The sequence below is a fragment of the Sminthopsis crassicaudata genome, chromosome 1, assembly GCF_048593235.1.
Source record: "Sminthopsis crassicaudata isolate SCR6 chromosome 1, ASM4859323v1, whole genome shotgun sequence".
Classification (NCBI taxonomy): domain Eukaryota; kingdom Metazoa; phylum Chordata; class Mammalia; order Dasyuromorphia; family Dasyuridae; genus Sminthopsis; species Sminthopsis crassicaudata.
This window is the reverse complement of record NC_133617.1, coordinates 130,867,378-130,884,244: the sequence shown is the minus strand read 5'-3', so window position 1 is coordinate 130,884,244 and position 16,867 is coordinate 130,867,378. Positions and strand designations below refer to the sequence as shown.

Here is a 16,867-nt window from a genome sequence, read left to right as displayed (position 1 = left end):
GCTTTCACCAGAGCATTGCCTGTGTCCTTGGGCTGCCCTTAGGCAGAAAGGGACTCTGGGATCATCCAGGTTTCCAAGGTTAAGGGGTGCTGCCTAGTAAGCCAGAAGGAAGTCTTGATAAATGGCACAGAGGAGAGGTGCTATGGATCACTGCTGGATGGTGTGACTCCTTTAGGCTTGGATATCTGAGTCTAGAGGCTACAGGATCTCAAGCCAGGATATTGGAGCTGTTCTCCCCCGAGAGAAGGAACAGTTCAAACCCAAATCTTTGGAGAGAAAAAAAAAAATCTCAAATACCACCAGAGTGCTCTTGAGATATTGCTGTTTTGTGTGGGGAAGGGACTCCATCTGTCTTCAGCAGATTATTTAGTATGGTCTCCCTTGTTTAATGAATATGATAACAAATATGATTTAGTTTTCTTGAAATACTTAGAGCAGAATTTTAACCTGATATCCCTGCACTAATTTTGATTGTGTTTTGCAGGCACATTTTATAGGTTAAGCACAATGGTTTGTAAGATTTTATATATGTATGTATGTATATATATCTGAAGCATCTGATTGGTGAAACTTGCTATTGAGATGAAATCTCTTGGGACTGTAACTAGTATTATTTTGAGTTTTGAATTTGGATATGATTGCCTGATGAATCATTAAGTCAGTAACCTCCCATTCCAGAGAAATGCTGTAAATTACTCAGAGGAAAGACTTCCTGAACTGTTACAAGTGGATATCTTATCTGGGCAAGAACTGGTTAGCCATTGCTTAAGGTGGGATCCTTCTAACTCAGTTTCCCAGTTCTGCTTCTTTGCTTCCCACCTGATTATTCCTGAGTCTGGCTATGAGGTAGAAACTGCATGATTGGTTGTCAGAGATAAGGATGCTTTATCCTGTCATGTATATACTCTCAAATTGAGGCCCTGAAGATTCAGTCTTGACTGATTATATTATATTATAATCATGTCCCTGCTTTTTCCTCTTATAGCAAATTTCTGTAATAAGAGGAAGTAGTCAGTAAAAGACATGAGGTACAAGAGACAGAGATTGGAAGAACCTGGATCTTCTGGCCCAATATCTAGCAATCTTTCCACTACACCACACTTAATCAGAGCAAAAAATGAAAAGTGCATTGTACCTTCAATTCCCAGGAAATCAAGCTAATGAGCATTTATCAATTATCTACTATGTTCTAGACACTGTGCTAAGTTCAAGGGATGCAAAGATAGGCAAAAACAGTTCTTGCTTTCAAGGAGCTCACAATATAATCAGGGAGACATCTGTAAACAATTATATATAAACAAGATATTGAAAGGATAAATTAGGGACTTATCTCAGTGAAAAGAAACTAAGATTAAAGGAAATTTGGAAAAGCTTCTTATAAATCATGGGACTTAAGCTGAAAGTTGAAGGAAACTCAGAAAGTGTGGAAAAATTTAAGGCATGAGGCAATGTAAGGGGCAAGAGATGGGGAAGGAGATTATAAGGTGTAAAAAGAAAGGTAAGAAAGCAACATGTTATGAAAGGCTTTAAAAGCAAAACAGAACATTTTATATTTGATCCTGGAGGCAATAAGAAACCACTGGAGTTGACTGAATAATGGGGTGACTGGTCAGACTTTGTGCTTTAGGAAGGTCAACTTGTCAGCTGAATAGAGCGAGAATAGACTTGTAGCAGGGAAACAAATCAGTGTAGACTATTGGAATACTATGGCAAGAGATAATGAAGACCTGTTCTAGGTTGGTAATAGTGTCAGAGGAGAAAAGGGGCATGAGATGTTATAACAGTAGAAATGAGACTTGGCAAGTGATTGGATATAAATAAGCACTTGCCAGGAACCTTGTATAGCTTTTGAGAACAGATGAGATTGGGCTTAGAAAGGAAGGGAAACATAGATTAAGTTTCTCTTTGGGCCTGCTGCCTTATTCTCATTAGGTCTGCAATATGTTGACTAATTCTTCCATTCTGGGTTATTTTCAAGCTCCTTCACAAGAGTATTACAGGAATTGCTCCTATTAGTGTGTGTTCTGGAACTAGGAGTAAGGAAGCAAATTATAACAATAAATAATAATACATTCCTGAAGAAATTAAGCAGAGTGAACTTTTAGGAACAGAAAGAAGAAAAAATTCAAACCAAAAATATTGCTTATATTTTTTGGAAAATATGGCTTTACTACACAATTGAACATGTTTAAGCATTCTGTAATCCTTTTTTCCCTCTGAGAAATGAGAAAAAGATGCCTTGGGAAAGGTATGGGCCAAAGGAAAGTGTGATGGTAAGGCTTTAAAAATTAGTGAAGCATAGAATCTTGAGACTAGGTGGAAATTTTAGAGAGCCAAAAAATAAGATCATAGAGCTAGAAGAGACCTCAGAGGCTATCTAGTCCCATCCCTCTTATTTTACAGCTAAGAACATCAAGATTCAGGAAGATCAAACAATTCATACTTGATAAATGCTTGTTGACTTGGTTTGATTCCCTTGGAATATCAGGTGTAGTACAATTTTATTTTTTGCTCTGGCTAAGTATAGTAGTAGTGCAGAGAGGGAATTCAAACCCAAAGTCTTCATTTGACAGTAAACACATTCATTACATCTTTTTTCTTGGAAAATCTTTGAAAATGTGATATATCTTCATTTTTTAAAATCGATATGAATGTATTCTTGCCAATAAAGGATTTTTGAGAAGTAATAGGTCATTTCTGGACCTGTCCCAGCCCTCAATATAATTTAACCTAATTCAATAAACATATATTAAACACCCAAGTCATTTCAGGGAAATAGACTTTAAATATTTAGGAAAAAAAAAAAAAAAGAAGCCTAATCTTCTGTAATAGGATGGGAGAACTTATAATTCACATTAATTAATTTCACTTTCAGGTTTACTGATCACTTTGTTCACAAAAATGATATGATCCAAATAGGGCAAAAATAATTTCTATTTTCAAGCTGAGGAAACTGAGGCGGAAAGTGGTGAAGCTACTCAGCATTAGATATCTAAATATCAATGATAGAACCCAAACACAGTTTTCCTGATTTCAGTAAATGTCTAATTATCTTTTGAAGAATGTCATAGCTGTCAATAAATTTAGGTCCTCAGAAAAGATTCTATCTTCTTTAGTCAGAAAGCAAAAGGATTATTATACATTACATATAGGAACATATTTTGGCAATATTTACACTCTGTAGAAAGAAAAAGGAAGCAGCTACCTGGGGCTTATTTTGTTTAACTGAGATTCTGCAAAATTTATTTGTGAAGCCAAGAGGCACAGTAAATGATCTTCAATAAATAAGTATCTCCTGCAAGTTCAGAGGATTTCTCTAAATGGGTATTATAATTAAATTTCAGCTATTTAATGGGATCTTAGATATTGAACCTATCTATTGAATCTATAAATTTTCTTTGTTGAATGAAAAAAAAAACTTAGAAATACTAGTAGGCTGCCACCTTAATCCCTGCTGTTGTAACTTTCAGATAGGTTTCTTGAACCCCCTTTAAATCTTGGAATCCCTAGTACTGCTGCAACTGCCTGCAAAGAAGTAGGCACATTTCTAGCCAGTTGTCTATATAGATAATCAAAGAATATTGCCTAACAAAGGTAAAATTGTTTCATATAAGTCTGAATTGCCACCAGCATTCAAGTAATTCTTCTATCCTGTCAAAATGCTTCACTGAGAGTCAAGAATCCATTTTTAAAAATCACCAGTACTTCCAGATTAATCAGATTTTCCAATTTATTCATAATGTGCTAAAATATAGTATATTTTAATATAGCTGCAGCAGTCATGCTGGTAAGGGAAGGTTGAAACAAGAAACCAATTTCAGATTTCGTTTCTTATTTCTAAAATGTTTTTTTTTTCCCCCCATCATAACTCTGGAAAGCCAGCACTATGACTTTTTTTAATTATCATTAGGCAACTCTGGCATAATTTATGTTAAGAGGTTTGGGCCTGTTTATGTGGCCTGGAATTTGCCAAAATTAGTAATGTGATATTCCATATTTAGCAAACCTATAGAGCAATAAATAATGACACATGACTATAGGCAAACACTGTTTGTTTAAAATTTTTTTTTCCTGGCATTTGTGAAACGCAGGGGGCTTCCAACTCCAATTCTGCAGTATTAGGCAGCAAGTTGTACTCTGAACCAAACCAGATGGCGATCAGCTCTGTTCCTATTATCAGCTCAATACAAAGATGGTTACCAGACCTTATTTGCAATGTTCACATTTGGAACAAATTAACAGCAGTTAGGCTGAAATGAGAAACCTCCACTTGCCTAAAAGGTTCAGAACATATCAGGCTGTAAAATCAGAAAGCGCGTAGTAAGGGAAATTATAGAGGGGGGTAGGGAGAATAGTTCCCTGTCTATCTCATTTTCTCTTCGCAGAATGCCTTATTTCCCTTCTAGGAGTGCCTTTTCAAAAGAATTTTAATGTGGGGCATTGTGAGGATTAAAGCCTATTTGCCTAACAGGCTCCTGGATTCGGTACACCATTCTAGAACCTGTTACTGAAATTATTCCATTTTTGCTCTCATTAAGTGGCAGCATAATGAAGCAGATCCATAATTTAGCAAGAGGAAGAGCTGAATTCAAATCCCACCTCTGATAGCACTGAATCATTTAATCTTGCTTAAATTCAGATTCCTTATCTGCAAAATGGAGTTAATGCCTGTAGAATCAATTACATAGGGTTGCTTTTAGGCTAAAGTAAGTTAAGGAATGGAAAGAGTTTTGCAAAGTTTGATTCCTTTGTAGACATGAGTTATTATTACTTATGCCTATGTTTCAGATTTTGGCAATACTTAGAATTTACTGTCATTCATTTTAGTTTCCATAAGCAAAGAAGGATTGATTCATAAGAAGTTCAAAGACCTTTTTCTCTTTCTATAATACGTAATGAAAAAGCTCAATTACACCATTGGAGCAGCTCAACCCTTATATAGAAAGTTGGCAAGTATCCTGTCTTCTCCAATAGATTGCCCCTTCTATCATTCTCACTCTCTAATCTTCAGTCTCTCCCTGTGTTCTGTCACTTATCCTACTTTCCACAAATATGTCCATATTTTCCCCATCCCCAAGACAAACAACAAAAGCAAACAACAACAATACTTTTCAATTGATTGCTTCATCCTTGGAAATAATTGTTCCATATTTCTTCCCTCCTTGCTAAGCTTCTTGGGAAAACTGTCTACACTTGATGCCTCCACTTTCTCTTCCAAATCAGGTTTTCTAATTTTTATTTTATATTGGTCTCTACTATCCTACACTCCAGTGAAACAGGAATATTAGAATTTATTACTTTATTTACATATAAAGACACATGGACTGTGAACCTAAATAATTGATTTAAGTGACAATTTTACTTTTTCACTTATGAAAATGTTTTTGTGGGAGAGATATGATAGCTTTATTTAGACAAACAGATAGAGATTATGTGAAGTAGGGACTAACTGAACTTGTTCTTCTTGATTCCAGAGGAGAAAACTAGAGCCAATAAGATAAAGAGGTATATGTGTGAATGTGTGTGTGTGTAGTGGGGATTTTATCTTGACCTTAGGAATAACTTCTTGATAGAGTTTTCTAAAACTGGAAAAACCGAATGAAATAGTAGTTTTTCCCAGAAATGCCTTTAAAAAAAAAACAAAAAAAACCCTACCTTATGATAATATGAAACCCTGTCTACCTAACTTTAAATCCTGTTAGTGAATTTATTTAACTGCTTTAGTTATCAAGTGGTTTACTGTAGAAGGCATTATCATTCTGTTGTGAGTAGAACTCTAGAATCAGGATTCAGGATAAAATTTTGCTTGTGTGACATTGGAAAAAAAATTTAATCTAATTACAAAATAGGGACATGAGTTCTGAGGGTTTGGTTATTTAAAAAAAAAAGTCCTTTTTTGTTTTTTTTTTTAAATATAACTTAATTGGTGTATCCATCTTTCCAAAAAGTATATATTAAACAAAGAGTATCTTATCTTTTGAACATGCTTGCTTCATGTCTTCTTCCCCAAATGAGAAAAACACACTTGATCTCAAAATCTGAGCATCTTTAATTCTCTATTTTCTATGCAGAACTCTGTTAGACTCCATAGAATAGCATTCCTGATAGCCAAGATGGCTGAGAAAAGATAGGATTAATCAGAATTCTTCAAAATTTTACTCCAAAATTTTTAAAATAATTCCTCAAAATGAATTCTGGAGGGGCAGAAAAAAAGGGTAAAACAATTTTCCAGTCCAAAATAACCCAGAAATTTGTCAGGAAAGACCTGTTGCAACAAGATGAGAGTGGACCACAGTCCAGAAAATACACCAGCATATGTCATGTCCCAGCAAACCTTAGAAGTAACTAATTTGACAGCTACAGCAGAGGCTTCCAGACTTCTCAGTCCACAAATGGTAAGGGTTTGAGTATCTACTCAGAAAGAGATTGTGGGGACCCTTTGCTGGATGAGGTCTCTGTCACATTATCCATATGTAAATAAGGGTTGCAATCCTGGGTCACAGTCTCAGGGTGAGAAGTTTTAGCACAACAGCCAGAGAGGATAGAAAACACTAGTCATAATTGTAGGATGTAAAAGAGTGCTTCTCATCCTTCACAGACCAGAGGACATGCTTGGAAAGGAAAGAGTGAAGTTTAATGGGGTAAATAATTCATCTTATATTATACCATCTTGGAAGAACTAAAAACTTACAGACCTGCAGAACTAGCTTTGAAAACAAACTGCATAGAAACTTACAGCTTGAGGCCCTTTACCCTAGGAACAGAACTCAACTTTAACATAGAGATATATAAGTCATGAAATAAGCTGGAAAAATTAAGCGAATATTTAAAAAGGAATTTGATTTGAGAAACTTACTGTAGTGGCAGTAAAAATCAAAACCTATATTGAAAGTTCAAAGAAAATGTGAATTGATGTCAGACCCAAAAAGAATAACTAAAACAGCTCAAGAAGAATTTAAATAATCAAAAAAGAGAGATTAAGGAAAAATTGAGGGGAATTGAGTGATTCAAGAAAATCATGAAAAAAGCAACAGGATCTTAGTAAAGGAGGGCATAAAAATGCTGAAGAAAATAACAACTTTTAAAATAGAATAGGCAAAATGTGACAAAAGGCCCAAAAATCCAATGAAGAGAAGAACTCCTTAAAAAGCACAATTGGCTAAATGAGAAAAGAGATACAAAAACTCACTGGAGAAAATCATTCTTTTAAAATTGAAATTAAGCAAGTGGAAGCTGTTTTTCTCCATGAGACACCAATAAGCAATTAAAAAAAAAATTAAATGTGGAAAATAGAATAAAATGTCAACTAACTCATTGAAAAAACAATTGACCTAGAAACTAGATCAAGGCGAGATAAGGTAAAAATTATCGCACTGAAAGCTTTGATTTAAAAAAAAAAAAAGAGCATAGACATAATCTTTCAAGAAATTATCTAGTTGTCCTGATATTCTAGACCCAGAGAGTAAAATAAAAATGGAAAGAATATATTTATCACTTTCCAAGAGAGATCTCCAAATGAAAACTCACAGGAATATTATAGCCAAATTCCATAGTTCCCTGGTCAAAGAGAAAGTATTGCAAGCCACCACAAAGAGGCAATTCAAAAATCATAGAGCCATACTCAGGTTAAAACAGTATCTAGTAGCTTCTATATTAAAGGACTTATAATATGATATTCTGAAAGGCAAATGAACTAGGATTATAACCAAAAATCTCCTACTTAGGCAAACTGAGTTCAATCCTTTAGAGGATACTGTGAAATAGAAGATTTTCAATCATTCCTGATGAAAATACTAGAGTTGCATAGAACAAATACAATACTCAAGAGAAACATAAAAAGGTAAAAAAGAAAGAAAAAGCATAAAAGAGTAAATAAAATTAAACTATTTACCTTCTTACATGGGAAAATGATATTTATAATTCCTAAGAATTTTTTCATTATTGGGTCAATTAGAAGGAGAATACATAGAGTTGAATATAATGTGATGATTATCTGAAACAAAAATGAAGGGATGAGGGATTTTGCATTGGGATCAGAGGAAAGGGTGAGCTCTAATGGAGTAAATCATTTCATGTAAATGAGGCATGAAAAAAACTTTTACATTGGAGGTAAAGATGGAGGACTTGGAGAGGAACACTTGAACCTTACTTTCATTGACATTGAATAATATGCTTAGTAAATTGGTTATAGAAACCTATTTTACTTTACAGGAAAATTGGAGGGAAATGGGATAAGAAAAGATAGGGGAACTGATAGAAGAGAAAGCAAAGTAAGAGGGAGTGATGATCATAAGCAAAATACTTTTGAGGATTATGACATTTTGGGTGAAAAGAGAAAGTGGGATAAATGGAAAAAATAGGATGAAGGAAGATACATAGTCACTATAACTGTAAAAAAAAATTAACAGTAAGCTTCTCTGATATTTTTCATATATACTGAGGATGAAGGCAAATTTACAAAAAATAAGAGCCATTTCCTGATTGATAAATGGTTAAAGGATATAAAAAGGCAGTTTTCAGATGACGTAATCAAAGCTACTACAGTCATATGCAAAATACTCTAAATCATTATTTATCAAATAAATGGAAATCAAATTAAATTAAATTGAATTAAAAATCACCACCTCACACCTATCAAATTAGCTGATGATAGAAAAGGGAAATAACAGATCTTGGAAAGGATGTGGGGAAATTGATATATTAATGCACTTTAAGTTAATTTGTGAACAGATTCAACTACTCTGGAGGGTAATTTAGTATTCCCAAAGGACTTTGACCATTTCCTTCTCCAGTTTTATGCAGGAAGAAGTTAAGTGACTTACTTGCTCAGGGTACATGCATGGGAACAGATTTGAATTCTGATTTTCCTTCTTTCCTTCCTCCCTCCCACTTCCTCCCTCTCTCTCTCTCTCTCTCTCTCTCTCTCTCTCTCTCTCTCTCTCTCTCTGTCTTCTTTCTATCTCTGTTTCTCTGTGTGTGTCTCTGTCTCTCTATCTGCCTTTGTCTCTTCCTCTTGCCTCTGTCTCTGTCTCTGTATCTCTCTCTCTCTCTCTCTCTCTCTCTCTCTCTCTCTCTCTCTCTCTCTCTCTTTCTCTCTCTCTCTCTTTCTCTCTCTCTCTCTCTCTCTCTCTCTCTGTATCTCTCTTTCTCTCTCTCTCTCTTCTTTCTGTTTCTGTCTCTCTGTGTATCTCTGTCTCTTTCTTTCTCTTTCTGCCTCTATGTGTATGTCTCAGTGTTTCTCTGTCTCTCTTTCTCCTTCTCTCCATTTTTCCAGTTCATCAAATGTCTATTTTAAAAATTTTCACTCAGAATAATACTTAACTTTGCTAGGTAAGTTACATTTAGTTAATGCAAGACCTATAGTCCTTCTAGGCTGGTAGATCTGGAATAATCCTTATTGTGGCTCCATGATATTTAAATGTATATTTTCTTATTGCTTCCACAATATTTTCTTCTTAACCCAGGAGCTTTGAAATTCGGCTAAGAAATTCTTCTAAGTTTTCCTCCTAAGATTCCTTTAAGAGGGCATTTTTTTTTTTCTATTTCTTCTTTGCCTTCTTTTTCCAGAACTTCAGGGGAAATTTTCTTTGTAATTTCTTCTAATATTATATGAAGATTCTTTTTTATCATAAATTTCAGGTAGTTCTACTATTTTTATATTATTTCTCCTTATTTAGCCTCCAGATCAATTATTTATCTGATGAGATGTTTCACTTTCTCTTCAATTTTTTCAAACTTTTGATTTTGCTTTATGATTCTTAGTGTCTTAGGATGTCATTAGCTTCCTTTTTCCCAATTCTAATTTTCAAGAAATTATTTTCTTTCCTTAAGTTTTGATTCTTTATTTCAAGTTGGTTGACTTTCTTTTCTTAATTTTCTTGGCTTTCTTGGATTGCTTTTTTTATTTAATTTTTTCTGGTTATACATATACAACTTTTTCTAACACATTTCTTTTGAATCATGTTGGGAGAGGAAAATCAGAACAAAATTGAAAAACTATGAGAAGAAAAAACAATAGAAGGAAAAAAAGTGAACGTTGCATGTATCGATTTACATCCAGTCTCCATATTTCTCTCTCTGGATGCAGATGGCATTATACATTAAAAGTTTATTGGGATTGCCTTAGAATTAGTGATCCACTGAGAAGAACCAAGTATTTCATAGTTGATCCATATACAATCTTGCTGTTACTGTGTACAATGTATTCCTGGTTCTGCTTGTTTCACTCAGCATAAGTTCATGTAAATCTTTCCAGGTTTTTCTAAAATCAGCTTTTTTACAGAGAAATAATTTTCCATCATATCCATATACCACAACTTATTCATCCATTCCCCAATTGATGGGTATCTACTCATTTTCAAATTCTTTGCCACAACAAAAGGAGCTCTTACAAAGATTTTTGCACATGTGGACCCTTTTCCCTCCTTTATTTATTTATTTAGTAATTCATTCACTCATTTGTTCATTTATTTATTTATTTTAGTATGATTATTTTTTAAAAATTGTGTTAAATAAATCTTGCTTTATGGGAGAGAAAAATGAAAGCAAAAAGAAAAATCAGAGGAAAGATTAAAAAAAAACAGGAAAAAGAAATGAACATAGGACATATTGATTCACATTCAGTCTCTTTAGTTCTTTTTCTGGATGCAGATGGAATTTTCTGTCCAAAGTCTATTGGGCTTGAAACTTTGGATCACTGTACTACTGAGAAGAACCAAACCTTTCATAGTTGATCTTCACACATTTTTGCTGTTATTGTGTATATGTATTTATGTTTTTTTTTTATTCAGCATCAGCTCATGTAAATGTTTCCTAGGCCTTTCTAAAATTAGCTTGTTCATCATTTTTTATAGAACAATAATATTCTATTATCTTCATATACCACAACTTATTTAGTAATTCCTCAACTGATGGGCCTCTACTCATTTTCCAAGTCTTTGCTACCACAAAAAGAGCTTCTACAAACATTTTCTTTCCTTTATGATTTCCTTGGGATACAGACCCAATAATGGCACTTGCACAGTTTTATAGCCTTTTGAACATAGTTCCCAGATTGCTCTCCATAATGGTTGGATCATTTCACAACTCCACCAACAATGCATTAGTATCCAAGTTTTCCAACATTGCCTCCCACATTTATCATTATCTTTTCCTGTTATATTAGCCAAGCTAAGAGGTGTGAGGTGATATCTCAGAATTGTTATAATTTGCATTTCTCTAATCAATATGATTTAGAACACTTTTTCATATAACTATAGATGGCTTTAATTTCATGATCTGAAAATTGTCTGTTCATATCCTTTGACCATTTACTTCTCTCCCTGTCTTTTTCTCTCTCTCTCAGAATTATACTTGTATTAATTCATGCTGTTTACAAAACAAAACAAAGCAAAACTTCCCCATTGTCTTCAATTATTGGAAGAAGCTACATTGTGAAAAAGGAACTATACTTATTCTTCTTATCCTTCAGAATCGTGATGAGGAAAAATAGCTGATATAGCAAAGAACCAAAATTTAGGCTTTAAATAAGAAAAGATTTCCTGAAAACTAGAATTATATTAAAGGATTGTGCAATTGCATTGGGGGCCATGGGTTCTCTCTTGGTAAGAATTCAGACAGAGGTTAGATGACTATTTTCTGGGAACAGTATAGAAGAAATGGTTGCTCTGAAGTGGCCCAGTTGACTTCTGAAGTTCCTTCCAATTCATACAGTCTGGAATTCCATATCTCCAAGGAAGATAATATTTGGATGAAGGGAAAGTTTTGACCTTAGGTACTTTAAGTGATACAATATAGGTCATTGATTTTTTTTTTTTTCCTGAATCTATTCCTAAACATATGTCTATGATGGCCTTGAAATGATAGACATTTGGGATTTTGCTCCTTGGATATCTTCCTCTTTCCTCCAGTATGATCTATATTTAAGACTCTTTTAGAATTTACCTGTAAGTGCCTTGTTTTCTCTTTCCTATTTGTTTTCCTCAGCTCCCATTCTGTAGTAGTTTTCTTATCTTCTGTAAGAGCCCCAAAGATATCCATAATAGAAGTCTAATATTAATATTTTGGGAGGATTGAAGGATGCTCTTTTTGGAGTCAGTGTTAGAATGAATTATTCCTTATTATTTTGATAGACTCTTTTATATTATATAGAGGGACCATGCTCAAGCATTTAAACAGTAACTAGCATGATTTCAAGTCTTTTCTTTGAACGTTTTTATTTACTGGGGCTAAGTTTTGATATTGTATTCATCTGAAATTTTATTTTATGAATAATGTGTGCTACACCTGTTAATGGAAACTGGAGTACACGAAAACATCTTATTACTCGGGGAAATGGACTAGCAAGTGTATTACAATATGTGAAATTGCACCTAAAGTTTCATTTTTAATTGATGATTATAAATTTATTGTACTTTAATGAATGCGCTTAGTGTGGTCTTAGTTATTTTGACTGAAATGTCCAAATTGTCTTAAAGCTGTGCTTGATTGTAATTCATGCTTTTGGAATTTGGGGGCCATTGCTGGATTTTAGGGATTTTGATATGTAACTTGTGTTCATTATTTTATAGAATCATCTATACCAATTTAATTATTTAAGTGATATTTTGATAATTCTAATAGCTATATTTGGCAGACTATTAAAAATTTCTGTGATATTTCTACCCCCTTAAAAATAAAATAGGAATTTGAGCATTCTTTAATTTTGACATAGAACTTGCCATATTTTTTGTGATAAGTCAATAATAAATAACCCCTTTTTATAGAAGGTTTTGATCTTGATCAATTGCACAAAATGGAAATTTTACTATACTTCCCAATTATATTATCTCTGATAAAATGTCTGATTTGTTTTTCCACATTTTGAAGTTGTGTAATTGCCAGAGTAAAAACTGGCAAAATGAATAGACACATGCTTGACACAAATATATCATCAAATTTTATAGCAGAAGATTAATTAAATAGCATTGGTCTCAGCAAGGAAGCCAGTTGTTTTATTTAATATTAATTTAACTCTTATTTAGATTTTCTAGTTAGTCTTCTATTATCTAGATTTTATTCTCTCACTTAGTTGATAAATCCTAGTATAGGACCCTGAGTCAAGTATTTAACATCTATAGATTCAGTTTTTCTATCTAATAATGGGATAGTAGGTAGAGTAATATAGTAAAGAGCTGCTCTTAAGATCAATAAGATCTGAGGTTCAGGTCATATTTCTGCCATATTCTGGCTAGTCACTAAACCTTGATGACCACAAAAAAATATTTTTTTTAATGGAAATTGTCCATGCTTTCACTATGGACCTAGATTTGAACTACTAATATCTTCTTAAGCTAGATATCAGTAATGCACAAATGAGGATATAACCTTCATGATGTCATTGGTCAATTTTGATAATGAAGGATGAACAACAATCTCTAGGGGTCTATTATAGTTAACTCTTTTTATAAGTATTTTGGAATATAATGTGGGGGGGCATGATATATATTCCAAGGAAATATAAATTAGGAAGAATACTATCCTGAAGCATTCCTCCTCACAATACAAAAAGTAGTACCTCCAATATATATTTATTCCCTGTTCAAACTACTTTGTTAGGTCAACTCACTCAAAATATATAGCTTATAAGCCCCCACCAATGAATACTTATAATAGCAATTGGTATGGTGCCTGGCATATAGTAGACATTTAGTAAATGTTTATTGATTTATTGACATTCAAACGGCACAATTAGCAAAGGCATTTAATTGAATGACATGGTTTTTTAAAAGTGACAAGAAAACTTTCCCCCCTCAATCAGTAATAGTATCACAAATATCAGTGAGGAAGAATTGAGAATGGACAACTTTACACATAAGAAATCTATCTGGCTAGATGTACATATTCAGGGGTCCACCCACAAGGAACACATGTGGCCAAGGCTAATGCTGAAACTACCCTCATACTGTCTGTTAGGTAGGTCAATTCTCTTATGATGATAACTAAACACTGTTGTGTTCTTCTTCATAGGACGCCACTTTGCTGGACCCTAGAGGACACTCCTGTGTTGAAAATGAGCTCTTCAGAAATGGTTGAGTCATCTCATCACCTCACACATATTAAATTGTCGAATATGACAGAGAAAAAAATTATAAATGTTGGTGGGAATGTGGGAAAATTGGGACACCAATGTATTAGTGGTAAAGTTGTGAACTGATTCAAGTACTCTGGAGAGTAATTTGTAACTTTCCCCAAAGGAGAAACATTACATACTCTTTGATCTAGCAATACCACTTCTAGGTTTATGATCCAGAGAGATCTTGAAAAGGGGGGAGCACCTATTTGTATAAAAATATTTATAACAGTTCTTTTTTCATAGTAACAAAGAATTGAAATTGAGGGAATGTCCATCAACTAGGGAATAGTTGAACAAGTTGTGGTATGTGAATGTAATGGAATATTATTATTCCATAAGAGATGATGAGCAGGCTATTCTCAGAAGAAAAAAAAACCTGGAAAGACCTACATGAACTGATGAAAAGTGAAATGAGCAGAATCAGGAGAACATTGTAGACAGTAACAATAATATTGTATGGCGATCATCTGTGAATGACAGCTATTCTCAACAATACAATGGTATTTTAAAGAATTCAAGGTGAAAAATACTATCCACATTCAGAGAAAGAACTGATGGAGTATGAATGTAGATCAAAGCATAATATTTTTCTTATTTTTTCATGGACTTTTTGTTTTGGTCTGTTTCATCTTTTATATATTCTATATCAAATTATTTACCATCTCAAGGAAAGATGGGGATATAAGGGAGAAAGAAAATTTGAAAATCAAAATGAAAAAAACAAAGAATGCTTAAAATGGTCTTTACATATAACTATTTAAAAATTTAAAAAGAAAACAAAATTGTTGACCTTAAGTTTTCACTGCTTTTATTCCCAACAGCTGAACTTTTCAGCTAGATTAACACAAAACCAAGAATTTTTCAGAAAGCAAGGTTTTCTCTAGATCTCTTGAAAAAGACAAGAAAAAAGACCTTTTTGTCTTGATTCTATTTCTTCAGAATCTATTGGAGCTATCCATTTCCTTGAAGGTTTTTAGCTCCAGATGCCTAGGTCTTCAGAATAAAGAATAGGTTTATTCCATCTCTCTAAAGGCTCTTGGCTTAGTCTTTGTATAACTTTATTAAATATTTAAGATAAGTTTAAAATGAACATGTATACTAACTTTAATGAAGTAATAATAATAAAATAATTTGCTTATGTGTTTTTTTCTTATTCTCTCTTTCTTCTGTGTCTATTAATTGATATTCTTGCTGTTATTATTTTTCCATTCTACTTTGTTTCTTTCTTTATGAAAGGTTCCCACACAACCCAAATCATGAATTTACATTGTGTGTAGAATGAAAGGAGAGAAGGTTAGCATTTACCTTGCTGAAAATGGAGAGATTCTATTGATGATTAAGACTTTGCCACTAGTATACCCTGTGGCATTTAACCATCATCCGTTTAGTTGCAAAATATGAAGGCAGCATACTAAGAGGGAAAGAGGAATAGATTTGGAATCAAAATACTTTGACTCAAATATTAGCTCTACTTATGATCTTGGACAAGGCACAATCTTTCTAATGTTTCAAGTGATGGAGTTAGTTTAAATTATTTCTAAATCATATATTTTGGATGATTCCTCCTGCTAAGACTTGAGGCCTGTTGATCAGTGACTTTACCCTAGTTTTACATTCATTCAGTATACTTCTCGAAGTTTTCTATGAGTAAGATTTGGGATATAATCAGGAAATACTTAGTTGCTTAATAAATATCAAAAAGCTCTTGAGGTCCAGGGTTCCTTAGATTTTTAAATCCTTAACAGCTCAATTAGATTAGACAATACAGAGAAGGTATAGAGGCAAGCTACACTAAAGTCGATAAAGTTTTTGCCTCTCCTTCCTGATCCCTTTGGCTACTATAGTTAATCCTTTCTGGAGAAGTGCTTTTCCATCATCTTTACAAAGTTGCTGAAGCACAAAGGAGATATTTAAAAGTCTCTGAGAAGCATTTTTGCTGCTCTTTTTACTATTCCTAGCTAATAAAGAAAGAGTTCCCTCAGTTTCTACATTTGTAAAATGAAGGAGTTGACTAACTTTCATGATCCCTTTCAAATCTTGTTAGAAATTATAGAATCATAGATTTTAAAATGGAAGGGATCATAGACGCCAGAATCTAACTCTTGTATTTTACATATGTGGAAATTACGTTCAAGAGAGGGTAAGTAATTGCTAAAGGACCAAAAATAAAGAAAATGTTGAAGACAGAATTTGAAACAGAAGTTTTAATTTCAGTACCTCTAACATAAAACCAGATGTAAGGAAGTCAGGATTTGGTGAAATACATGAGGAGAAAAGAATCACAAAGATGCAACAGTGTGAATGCTTTTATGAACACCAAGCAAAATTATTTCCCAATTTTTGGAATGTGAATTATGCACCAGTATGAGAAATAGATTGTCAGGGTTGACTTTTTCAGTTTCTTTAATTCTCTAATTGCTTCATAATCTGGAAAGATCTTGAAGTAATTTTTTCTTACATATAAAAGTGTTTGGATTTCATGCAATAATTGCAAGTTGAGTGATGCTTTTCATGTTTCTCGGTTTTTCATACACCTGCAATTATAAACATTTTTCTGACTGTGCCATATAATTCTGTATGAACACTGTAGAAAAAGACCATTTAATAGTGAAATTAAGAAAGTGACTTTTTAATTAAGTTGTAGTTATCTTACTGCTAATTTTTAATAGACAATAAGAAAGGGTCACATATTACTTTCCAGTCCTCCCCCATCTGTCAAATCATTCCTTGTAAACTAAGCCTTCCTCACCGGCT

At 33.4% G+C, this 16,867-nt stretch overlaps 1 pseudogene; it reads left to right on the top strand.

Annotated features, from left to right (window-relative positions):
• The first annotated feature begins 15,384 nt into the window (after nucleotides 1-15,384).
• On the top strand, nucleotides 15,385-15,498 carry LOC141552398 (U6atac minor spliceosomal RNA; annotated as a pseudogene).
• Nucleotides 15,499-16,867: the final 1,369 nt, after the last annotated feature.